At 36.0% G+C, this 12436-nt stretch overlaps 1 long non-coding RNA gene across 1 annotated transcript; it reads right to left on the bottom strand.

Annotated features, from left to right (window-relative positions):
- Positions 1 to 2571: 2571 nt before the first annotated feature.
- On the bottom strand, positions 2572 to 6294 carry LOC104221376 (uncharacterized). Its single transcript, XR_709714.2, has 4 exons — positions 6218 to 6294; positions 5285 to 5378; positions 5079 to 5183; positions 2572 to 3024 (listed from the first exon to the last, which is right to left on the bottom strand). It is a non-coding gene; the product is annotated as an uncharacterized lncRNA (long non-coding RNA).
- Between the last annotated feature and the right edge of the window lie 6142 nt (positions 6295 to 12436).

Raw genomic sequence — 12436 nt, 5'->3', positions numbered from 1 at the left:
AGCATGCTTCACATAATACAAAAAAGGCAGTTTAAGCAATTAAGTCAATTAGACATGTTCTTTAACTAACAACAAGTTTAAAAGTGCAAGTAGAATAAATATAAAGGGAGAACACAATTAAAGTTACTTAGTGAAAACTGAATTTTCAACAATTAGCACAAGTACGAACTCGTCACCTCACGTACAAGGCATTTCAATTATCACAATACCAATACTAAGGGGAAAGTCCCCCACACAAGGTTAGACAAGCCACTTAACTCGAACCAACTCAAAATCAACTTGACACCACTTCTTTGCCACGAGTACTCGACTCAAAATGACCCAAATCTATTCAATTCAATTTCATAATGTAAATAACACTTCAAGTAACTAATTCTACAATTAAATTCTAAGCTAATACGCGAAATTATGTAAAATGACCAAAATGCCCCTCGGGTCCACGCCTCGGAATCAGGTGAAATTTAAATTTTCAGAAATCTCGTACTCTCACAAGTCTATACATAACAAGAACATTGAAATCGCAGTCCAAATGACCCCTCAAATCCTCAATTAAAGGCCTCTTAAACTCAAGCCCTAATTAACCATTTTTCCCAAATTTCTCACCACTAATTAGGTCTTTAATCACATAAAAATAAGTTATGAAGTCAAGGATGTTACCTCCAAGTGATTCCCCTCGAATACTTCTTCTATCCCTTTCAAAGAGCTCCAAAAATGATTAGAAATGGTGGAAATAAACCCCCAAGTCGCGGAACCCCTTTTAAAATAATGCCCAGCAATTTCCGCATCTACGTCATGGGACCGCATCTACGGTCCCGCTTCTACAGACACAACGTCGCATCTGCGATTTTCATTAAAAATGCCATATTCAGCATCTGCAGACCTCTAACCGCAGGAGCGGTTCCACTTCTGCGAGCTTTTCACCGCATCTGCAGTTCCTGAGGAATTGACATAAAACCGCTTCTGCGGCCCTTTAGCCACTTTTGCGGCGTCACATCTGCGGTCCCCAAACTCCAGATGCGAAAATACCAGAAGACCAGTTGTTGCAGCAACTTCAACTCCAAAATTTCCTCCGTTAACCATCCGAATTCATCCCGAGGCAATCGGGACCTCAACCAAAGGCATCAACCTATCCTAAAACCTTATTCAAACTTGTACAAATCTTCAAAACACTTCAAACAACATCAAAACAACCAAAACACATCGGATTCAAGCCTAAGTTTCTAAAATCTTCCGAATTCCGCTTTCGATCAAAAACCCAACCAAAACACGTCCGAATGACCTGAAATTTTCCACACACACATCCCAAATTACACAACGGAACTACTGCAACTCTCGGAATTCCATTCCGATCCTCGGATCAAAATCTCGCTATCGAACCGGAAACTTCAAAAATTCAACCTTCGGCATTTCAAGCCTAAATTAGGTACGGACCTCCAAAACACAATCTGAACACGCTCCTAACCCCAAAATCACCCAACGGAGCTAACGGAACTATCGGATTTTCACTCCGAGGCCGTCATCATACTGTTCCAACTACGGTCAACTTTCCAACACTTAAGCTCTCATTTAGGGACTAAGTGTGTCAAAACTCTCTGAAACTCAAAACCGAACATCCTGGCAAATCAAAATAGCAGAAATAAACTCGGAAAAAGCAGTTAATAGGGAGATCGGGACGTTAATTCTTAAGACGACCGGTCGGATTGTCACAACATATATATATATATATATATATATATATATATATATATATATATATATATATATATATATATATATATATATATATATATATGCACTGGTTATATCTTACTAAGAGCTAAGTGAGTAGTTATCTCTGATTGGTTATCTGCATAGAGTAAGAGTGAGTAGATATATTACAAAGATTGATTTTCATGGCACAAGTACTATAACTAGTACAAGATCTCAAATATCACTTATCCATTAATTTTCCACATTTCCCTATTTGTGAAGGATGTCACAGCTCCAAATTTAATGTTTAAAGCTTCTCTACAATCGCTCCTCACGAAATAGTATAAAAATTAGAAGCTACAATTTACAGACCCTTCAAAAGGATTGGAATACTCTTATCAAATGCAAATCTTTGACTACTTCCTATCGCTAAGAAGCTCAAAGCCTCTACTTAAACATAATCTCTGTTACTACAGTTTCACCATTTGCATTCTATAGTGTTTTCTTTTTTCTCTTTAGAACACATTTTTCGGTTTAAATTTGGTGCTGGTAACTAAGTTTACAATGTCTTATTTTATAGCCTATTGTTCAGTATCTGTTACAGGTCAATTTTATATGCTTAAGAATCTTGATATTTTTCTTTTTGTGCCTCAAATCATTGCATTAAACCTTGTGTGCTTATTAAGAAATCATTATACATGAACTTAAAATATTTATAGATAACACTGTTCCAAAATGATCTCCTCAAAGAAACCAAATACCTATTGAGATACCAATAACCAACTCTGCAAATATTCTTTCTATAGTCTACTTTCAAACATTATGACCCCTAGAATCTTAGTCATGACAATAGATTCAGTTTCCTATCACACACTTATAGAAAGCATGATTTTGTAAGTTACTTAAGATTGAGATAGTTTTTGGAATTATAAAATATAAATACATTTTCAATACTCGGGGCATGAGTTGAGCTAGAAGAATGTTGTAGATTTTTTCCTCTCATAGCTCGTGCATTACTTGCATCAACCGGTGAAGGAATATTAGATCCAAAACACCCTTGTATATCATAAAAATCTAGTCCATGGTTGTTTTTCACCAATTGACTAAACAAATATCGCATTTCTTCCCTCATTATTTCCTTCATTTCTTCCTCCAGAGAAGTTATTTCGTTGGCATGCTTTTGTTTAAGCTTGGTGATTTCTTCTTTTTTTCTAGAGAGCTTGTCGTCACCGATCTACCATAGCATCTAACCCGACCAGGCTGCTCCTTTCCAAATACAACCCTAAATGCATCATCTGTTGTTTCTCCAGAACTTTGGCGATTCTGAAGTTCATACTGTCAAAAAAATATTATTACACATCACTTACAAGTCAAGATAGATCGAACACTAAAATAAATTTTAACAAGTCAAGTCACATTAAATAAAAGTTTAACATACCTCAAAATTTAGCCAATAATGTAAATAGATTTTTCAGTGACAATGATTATAACCATTTTAATATGAAGTTTCAAATAAATAGAACTGATTTTTTCCCCAAGTACCCACATTATTCTGTTGCCAAACTTCTTCATGTTATCATGTTTTCCTCTACAAACCAGTGGATAAATTTACACCTTGCGAAAACCACAATATATTTGCAAACATTCCTTTATAGGCTCTAAAAATTATTTTTATAATCACAAGGACAAGAGAATTTCTTACCCCCTCAAGCCTCCAAAAATAAAGAATAAAGCAACTGATGGGATAACAAGTATCCGGAAGAGAAACATTAGCCCTATAGCTGGACGAACCTTTCACCAAATGAAAAGTTCCATAAAAGTCAACAAAGAAAAAATAGTTGTATCCTGCATTTATAACCAAGAATTTTTTTTAACCATCTGAACACGTCCCCGGTTACCATCAACCATATCTGAACGTAACCCTCTGGCTATCTTTCAGGTCCAACTACTTTCTTCTGAATGCCTTGAAGAAGCAAGAAGAGTGAATGCAGCCCAGAAAAGAGAAGAAAGCCTAGGGAAAACAGCTGCTGAAGCAAAGAAGAGATTGAGGTGGCTACTGATTTCTTTTCTGACTCTAAGATGATTGGCGAAGGGGGCTATGGGAAAGTTTACAAAGGCAACCTTGATCATACCCCTGTTGCCATCAAAATTCTTTATCCTGATGCATAACAAAAGGAGGAATTTCTAAGATGCACAGCCCTCTCTCCAGCTTCAAGCTGTGGGAGAGACGATTAAAAACATCAATTCAACATCAACATATGCAGCGCTGTCATGAACAGGTTGTTGGGGAAAAATACAGTAGTGATTTGGGTCTATTTTTAAAGGAGAAGAGAGCTCTGAAAGAAAGTGATGGAAGGATTGGAGAGCATATTAATCCTACAGCTGCTACACAAGCTTCAAAATCACATCAGGGGGATCATGACTATGCTGAAAATCCGTTTAAGACATCACATGTAGCAGTTGTCGCTAGTACTGCTATAGTTCCTGTTGAAACAACTTTTGCTAGATTTTTACACGATGTAGTTGTTGCTGGGCAGAGTAACTCATGTCCTATCGCTATGGACAATGTTATGCTTATGAGGAATAATCAGAAGAAGTCGGAGGCTGTGCAAAATCTTGAGAAATCTAAAGTCAAGGTGCAGCGACAAGTGAAGGTTAACGAGCAGGCTGGTGTTGCTACAGGTCCAGGTGCTGGACAAAAGGGACAGGGGAAAACTAATGTACAACAGTTTGCACATGAGAAGGCAAAAGCTGGTGCGACAGATGGTGATCGACCTACTGTTAGATTAGGTAAAACAACTAATAAATCAACAGGTGTGGAAGCTAAAGATGCTACTCAGCTAATTGCTAATCAATCTACTGCTGGTGCACAAACAGCTCTTTTGAAGGATGGAAGCGATCAGGTTGTGCAAAAGTAAGATTCACAAGAAGCCGCTGAACCTAAAAGTGACAAGGAGGATCGTGAGAATTCTTTGCAAGCTGAAATTTCAGCAGTAATGGGGAAACTGCTGGATAGGTTACTGGATCAAAGGATGTTAAATCTAAGGACAATGGAATAGCAAGGAAATCAACTGGGGAAGACTGGACAATGGTGATTCGAGTTTCTACTAGACTGGACAAGTATCTGCTCCAAATGACTACTTCTGAAACAAATAATATCATCTACTTCTGAATATTTATTTTCTTTCCACATTTATGACTCACAGATACAGAATAGAGAATTCTATGCAGGCAACATCATATTAAAAATCTTGTGCAGGTATAATCATATTATTTGAGAAGGGTTGACAAATATCTAACATCTTGTACAAATAAAACCATATTAAAGAAACACATTCAGCTAAAGAGAGAAAATACAATAACAAGACTTAACTTGCAGCATGACTTACTATTGCAACTTGAGTATCCGTATGAACTTCCTTCCCTTTTTTTGTACGAATTGCAATAAACATTTCAGACTTTGATGGTTCCTCATTGTTCTCTTTGGTTGTGCGCTACAAATTACATCAAAGAAGATATAAAAAAACATCACTGTGTTCCGACAAAGTACAAAAAGAAATGAAAGTCAGATTACAAAGTGTCGACTAAATATTACCAATGCCACACACACTCTTGCAAAATTTAATAGGTCCCATTCGATGCCTCCACTTTTGTTTTTTCCTATTTTCAGAATTTAATTGGCACATAGCCTAACAACAAAAGAAACATATTAATTAATAAATCAAAAAGGAAACAATATATCTGTTGCTAACAATATAATTTGAATGTGGCCTTTATTGCTTCTGTTTTTTCACTAATATTAGTAGCAGCAGTTGAAGGCAGAATCTCAGGTGTTTATAGTGGTGGAGCGTGGCAAAGTGCTACAATCGACCAATCACATTTCGGATAAAGCATACACAAGAAAGAAGATTCTTGAAATGGTAGCAGACGATCTTCTATCTACGTCAACTAATGCATTTTCAAGTACCTTCAAACTATTAGTATAGTTATATTCTTGTAGATGCCCAAGACAATGCAATTTAATAGCCAGTTCCAACTGCATATGTTTATATGAGATCTCTCAAGTTACTCAATCGTTTAAAAAGAGTAGTGTAACTCTTGGATTTTTATATTCTTGATGGTATAGAGGGTGTTGTATTTTTTGACTTTGTACGCCTCTTAACAGCTTGATCGGCTGTCAATTTTTCTTGATCTTCCTTTGCCGGGTGGCCATCAAATTCTTAATTTCCCACCATCTTTTATTGCTACTGGTGCATTAATCTATACAGTTCAGTGCATACTTTATGGTATTAGATAATGTATTAAGGCTTGTAAGTTGCATACAAAATGCTCAAAGTATCAACCTCTATGAGTATACTAACTCTACATCGTATGAAGACTGTAATTAATTTCTCAAGCTTGCTCTAATATTGACAGCTCTACTAAAACTATAGTAGGTAGCTAACAATAGGTAGAAAATGTAGAAATGTCATTTGTAACATACTGCAACAATAGGTAGAAAATGTAGAAATGCACGGTTTAATCTTACTTGGACATCTTCATCATCCCAATACTCAATCAATTGACGGAATTGAACTTCGGATATCTCATTGGGACAATTCTGTAGCATTTCGTCAATAGTAGCATTTTTATCAAAATATTTCTTCTTAATATTTCTCTTGTGTCACTTCCCAGCATCACGAAGACCAGTCATTACCCACTTCTCTCCTTCAGCTGGAATTAAGAACTTGGACCGCAAAACAACACACAAACATACACACACACACACACAGATATATATATATATATATATATATATATATATATATATATCTTTTCTTAGTAGGAAAAATACAAAAAATATGTAATTGAAAAATTAATTATACTTACATTGACATATTCCCACATTTGTTGCTTAACATCCTTTGACACAACATGCACCAAGGGGATAAATCTTGGATTCCTTGCAATTATTCCTAAAAAGTTGGTCAAATCAGACACTCTCCTGTCAGTTGGTCCAACTGCTTGTCCTTTATCAATTGTTACCTTCTCTCTTTTTTCAAAACTTCTTGTATGAATATTCTTACATGTTGTTTGCCCTCGAACTCTTTTCTTCTCTGGTGTCCCTAGATTGATATAACAAGAAAGACATAAGAAGAAAAAAATTAAAATATGTAGAATAATTATAAGGTTTACGAAAAAGGCCTAAAAATGCCACTCAACTTTCAGAAATGGTCTATCCATATCATCCATTAAAAATGCTCATTTCATGCCACTGCCGTTACACATTTGGCCCATCCATGGCATTATTGACTAACGGCAGTGGCATGGAAGGGCCAAATAAAAATTGAGTCGTTAGTCAATAATGGCATAGGTGAGACATATGTGTAACGGCAGTGGCATGGAATGAGCATTTTTTTAAAGGATGGCATGGATAAGCCTTTTTTGAAAGTTGAGTGGCATTTTTAGGCCTTTTCCGTAAGGTTAAGACATACCACCTGCAGCACCATCGATGTTCATGTCCTCATCTCCAATAAATTCATCGTCACCAACTTTATCTTGTGCAACAAAATTATCCAATTCTATTTCACGCTCATCAATAAGAGGAGAGGACATAAATCTGACTTCATTTTCTGGGTGATTATCAGGATATTTTTCACCACCGACTTGTATCCCATATTTTTTTAGAAATTGATTAACACTCGTCGACGGTAGGACTGAGTTTGTCTTTACCACTTTGCAATTTTGTAGCTCCTGAATATCAAGTTGTTTCTCTCCTTCACCTTGCGTTCTTCTAAGCATATGTATAGTGTTAGGATCTACCTTTGCAGATGATTGGATCATGGATGTGGGCACAGGTAATTTACTAATTCCTTACTTTTGAATAGGCTCCTCCAATAGAATTGACCTTTGTTTAATTTGTCCTTTACTTGCAATACTGTGTGAAGTGTTCAGATCTTCCCTTGAAGACGATTGGATTGATTCGTACACCGGTAATCTATTCCTTCCTAACTTTTGAACTGACACATCGGATTGAGTTAACTTCTGTCTACTTTGTCCTTCTAATGTTGCAGGCATACAATTCTTCCTTTTAACTCCAAGTAATGCATGGTCTTTAGCAGCTTTATCGTTTTGATCACTTGCATGCTTTTCTCTCTTAATCTGAAATTTTTTGGCTAGTTCAGCACTTGATCGGTATTGGAAATCGAAACTTATATTCTTCATTGGACTTTGAGCTTTGTTAGGATTCGGAACTTTTCTCCTAAGAGCTGCCGCTTGATTCATCCTACATACAAAAAAAATTAAATTACTTTAGCCTAACAACTAGTAAGAATATATAACAGTATGTCAGAAAGTAAATATTTAAGAAATAAGACACATAACAACCCCTAGTCTACATTTCTTTTATCGACCCTTTGTGGAGGATCAAGAAATTTTTGAACATAGGATCAAAAGCTATAATTGATCAGAGTATTAGAAAAGACCCTGAGAACTAATGTCAGCAAAAGCACCAGTTCCTGCCTCCTCCCTATGTCTTTGTATAACCATACAATTCTCAATTCTTACCACCAGAAGATACTTTTTATGTATTTGGTTTTCGATGCATATAAATTTCTCATAATTTCTTTCACCTGTTACACCTAAAAGAAACTTCTCATGTCATCATTCTTATTAGAGGTACACGACACATGCTTCCTAAATTTAAAAGTTCGAAAGGTTAAGGGCAACCCGAACTGCTTCTCAAGAGGCCAACTAATTTATAAAAAGCTGTCTGGCCAGTATGCCCTAATACATCCCTCCAAGGTGGTAAAAAGACTCTATACAGTAAATGGAGAAACAACTTATTTAAAAGACTGGCACTCAATCAAATCTCTTTGGAGTTGTTCTCCCAAATATGAGAGGACAGTTATGTCTAAAATGAAACCAGCGACCACATATCCGAAAAAGGATAAGAGAAAACGAAAAAGGAGAATCCATGAAAAGTTACCCAGACAACAAAGAAGCTTATGGAACATGGAAGAATAGCCCAGAACAACATCGTTGCAAGTACAATCTTTTTCAGGAAAGAGGTTTCAAGATATGTTTTTGTTGCGGTGTTTGGAAAGTCAGATGATTTGCAGCCCTAAATAGTCTAGTAAAGTGTGAAATTTCCCAAAGGTGTACATGATGTCCTAGCCCCTGATTGTTCCACAAGCTGAGCTTCACTAGCTTTCCAACAATTACAGAATATGGAGGATGGAATTGTGGATTCTGTCATCGTCATGCATAACCTGGGATTAACAAGAAACCTATACTGAACTGAAGCATGGTTCATGATGCTATAGAACAGTTATGTTTGTTTCCTTTTTATACTTTAAGGATTACAAGCTGGTATTCACACTAGGTTAGCTAAGAGAAAATATACCAAGCCACAAAGATTGGAAGAGATTCTTGGGTTACCATATCTCAAATTTCTGCTATATTTTGTCTCCAAATTGAAACGCCTATGGATTAGATTAAGCATCAAATGGCAATAACGAAGTAGCCAAGTTCATTAAAAGGTACTTTGAACATTCATTACAATGATTATTTCAACAATTAATATGGAAACTGGACAGAATATGCACCTGAGGCATGGGGAATGAAAGACCAGAGATATAACTGCTGAGAGGTATCAGGAAATAAGGGTACCACTGAAAACAGATCAATACATATTAACTGAGATATTCAACTCTTATTTCATCTGTTATTTCCAATCTATCCAACAGTGTTCTCTCATTATATTATCCTGCACTTCCATAGGAACCCACATCCTTAATCTTCTATCAACCACAATGTATTCTAATGTCTGGCATCCGAGCACCAACTCTTCCAAATCATATCCATTAAGCTTCTCGCAACTAGTCAAAACGAGCTCTTTCAATGACCTATGCTTTGTCAAAGCACGAACACCTTCACCAGTGACAAATTCACAGCCAGTTAAATTAAGAGCATCAAGATTCTTGCAACCTTCAGCTAGAGCAACAACAGTTGCATCAGATACATTAACCAGTTCATGCCTCTGGTAGGCACCAAAATCTGAATATATCATTTCTATTATGGTTCAACTTCGAAAATGAAATGGTAAAATATTGAAATAGAAGAGCACCAACCTGAGATTGGAAAAATTCCCGTTTCTCTAGCTTTATAAATTTCTTCAATCTGGAACGAGGAGGGCGAGAAGGTGCAAAACAGTACCTAAGAGAAAGGGGAAATGGGAATTCTTCTTTTGAGATGATAGTTTGAAAACAAAAACACTACCCAAAGTAGGGTGAGAAGGTACAAAAATAAGACCTAATCCGGATCCGAGATTCGTCAGGACGTAGTATTGAAGCCAAAAACCCTAAACTAATGTATCCACAGAGATTTTAGCGAGGAGAGAGATCTTTTGCCCTTTTGAAATTGAAAAAATAATATTTCACCAGGAGTAATATCGGAGGGAACATTATATTTTTTTGGAGGGAATATTATATTTTAGCCAAATATTTTGTTGGACTTTTAGAGCACATTTATAAAGTGTTGTTTTTCCAATTATAATAAGAGCACGCTTAAAAAGAGTGCCACATACTCAAGTAAATATTGCCAATAATTTTATGATTTAACAACGTTTAATAAGTGTGGCCTAATAAATTAAAGAGCACATTTTACAAGCGTAGCCAAATTTTCCGTATCCAAAAGCTCCATACAAAGGCCACCCCTTAAAAGTGTGCCCAAATATATTTTTGGGAATACTTTTCAGGAGTTGTGTAAAACTAGTGTGGAGTTAGACCATAATTGTTGTAGTGTAAGGGTAACAAAAGCCATCAAAATTAGGTGAGGGGCGGCCAAGACCCTTTGGGGCAGATTTGGGCCTTAAAATAACTAGTTTGAACCATTGGTTTGGACTCTAATTGGGCTCCTTTTGAAACACCCCCTTTTGGACATCTTTTAAACTTATTTTGAGCCCTTTTTGGTGGACTTCAAGGGCTGATTTGGTGACCCAATCTTCCTCCTCTTAGACTTCAATTTGGACCACCATATAATTGTAAAACTTGTACAATTTATCTCTTTTGGTCTTGAGCTCTTTCTCTACAATTAAAAGCTTCTTTATTTGGCATTGAAGTCTAGCAACCTTAGTTTGCAACTCTTTAGCTTGAGATCTTGTATATGGCCTTGGAGCTTCCAAAACTCTATCCTTGTCCTTGATGCTATCACCTAGCCAATTCACATCCTTTATCCTTGAGCTCTTCCTCCCAATTAATAACTTCTTCATTTGCACTTGAAGTCTAATGATCTTGTTTTGTAATTCTTTAGCTTGAACTCTTATTAAAGGCCATCTTTGAGATTCAAAAGCTTCATCCATGTCCTTGAATAGAGTTGAGCTTCCTAGGATGCTATCATTCCCCTCTTCTTGAAGAAAATTCGTCCTCGAATTTTGACCTTGCAAGAAAAAGAAAACACGCACTAGTAAATGGTATCCACTAATCTGAAAAAATAGTAGGAATAAAATAAGATAGTGACAATGTGTCCATTTAACCCAATCAATCCTAATAGGTATAAATACTCCCTTATAAAGAATATGGACATCATCATCCCAATAAAATTTATGTCTACCTAGATTAATACAATAAAAACCTCTCTTAGATGCACCATGCAATGGAACTTGCAATTCGATCTTGTCGGTACGGCAGTCCATGAGTATACATGATAAAGAAATTATAAGAGAGTAACTACACATCCATTTAATATAAGTACCTTTACCACATTTAACAAACAAGATACATTCATGATATAGACTACTAACTACAATTACAAATCTCATGGATTCCTCTACATGAAAGAGTATTTGATCACCAGTATTACAACAATCATGCATATCCTCTTTACTAGAAACAAATACTTTTACAATCTTACAATGAACATGACTTGAAGAATGACTCCCCATCACATAACAAAGATCACATTCTTTAGCACATGAAAACTCATTAGCCACTTGAATAAGATAAGAAGAAATATTTAACTCATTTGCAAGCCTCTTCACAGAAATTCCATGCCTCTTTCCACCAAGTTGGAATAAGTAATCATCTATGTCATACACAATTTCAAAAGGAAGCGAATTACTCTTACACATTAACTTAGATATTATAGTTAATGACTTGATGTGCATCAAAATATCATCATCTACAAAAATTATAAAGTCACCAATATAAGAAATAAGAGTGTAATTCATTACCTCCAAAAATACCTTAGGTGTTCTAGAAAGACCAAGAATGCAAATAAACCAATTATACATACCATACTTGGACTTATTTACCAATGGAACATCATCACCTTGTATTCTTTTATGCAATGGCTCCACCTTAGCAATGCTTTTAGGCAACTCCATGTCATAACCCTGTAAATAAGAATCGAAATAGTCAAAAGGTTTAATAACAAAGAATTTAATCAAGCTTTTGTCTTCCACCATCCAACAAGAATTGATATTGCCGAATTTATGTTGGAATCCAATTGGATCTTTTGCCACCATCTCTTGCGCCTCACCACCCCTTTCAAAAGATATTTCATCACGTGGCTGCACAAATCACAAGAACTAAAACAAGAAAGAGTTAATGGGTTAGGAAGTAAAGAAACTTTTTTCTTGCTTACACTCTCTTTGGCTTTTATCGCAAGACTAATGTTGTCTTCACCCTTAGCCTTTTTTTCTCACTAAAGAGTTCTTTTCCTTCACTCAATCTCTCTTGTTTTTCTCTCTCTACCTCACAGACTTTGT

Source organism: Nicotiana sylvestris, chromosome 6, assembly GCF_000393655.2.
Source record: "Nicotiana sylvestris chromosome 6, ASM39365v2, whole genome shotgun sequence".
Taxonomy (NCBI): domain Eukaryota; kingdom Viridiplantae; phylum Streptophyta; class Magnoliopsida; order Solanales; family Solanaceae; genus Nicotiana; species Nicotiana sylvestris.
The sequence above is the reverse complement of the archived record's forward strand: the minus strand, read 5'-3'. Positions and strand labels throughout refer to the sequence as shown.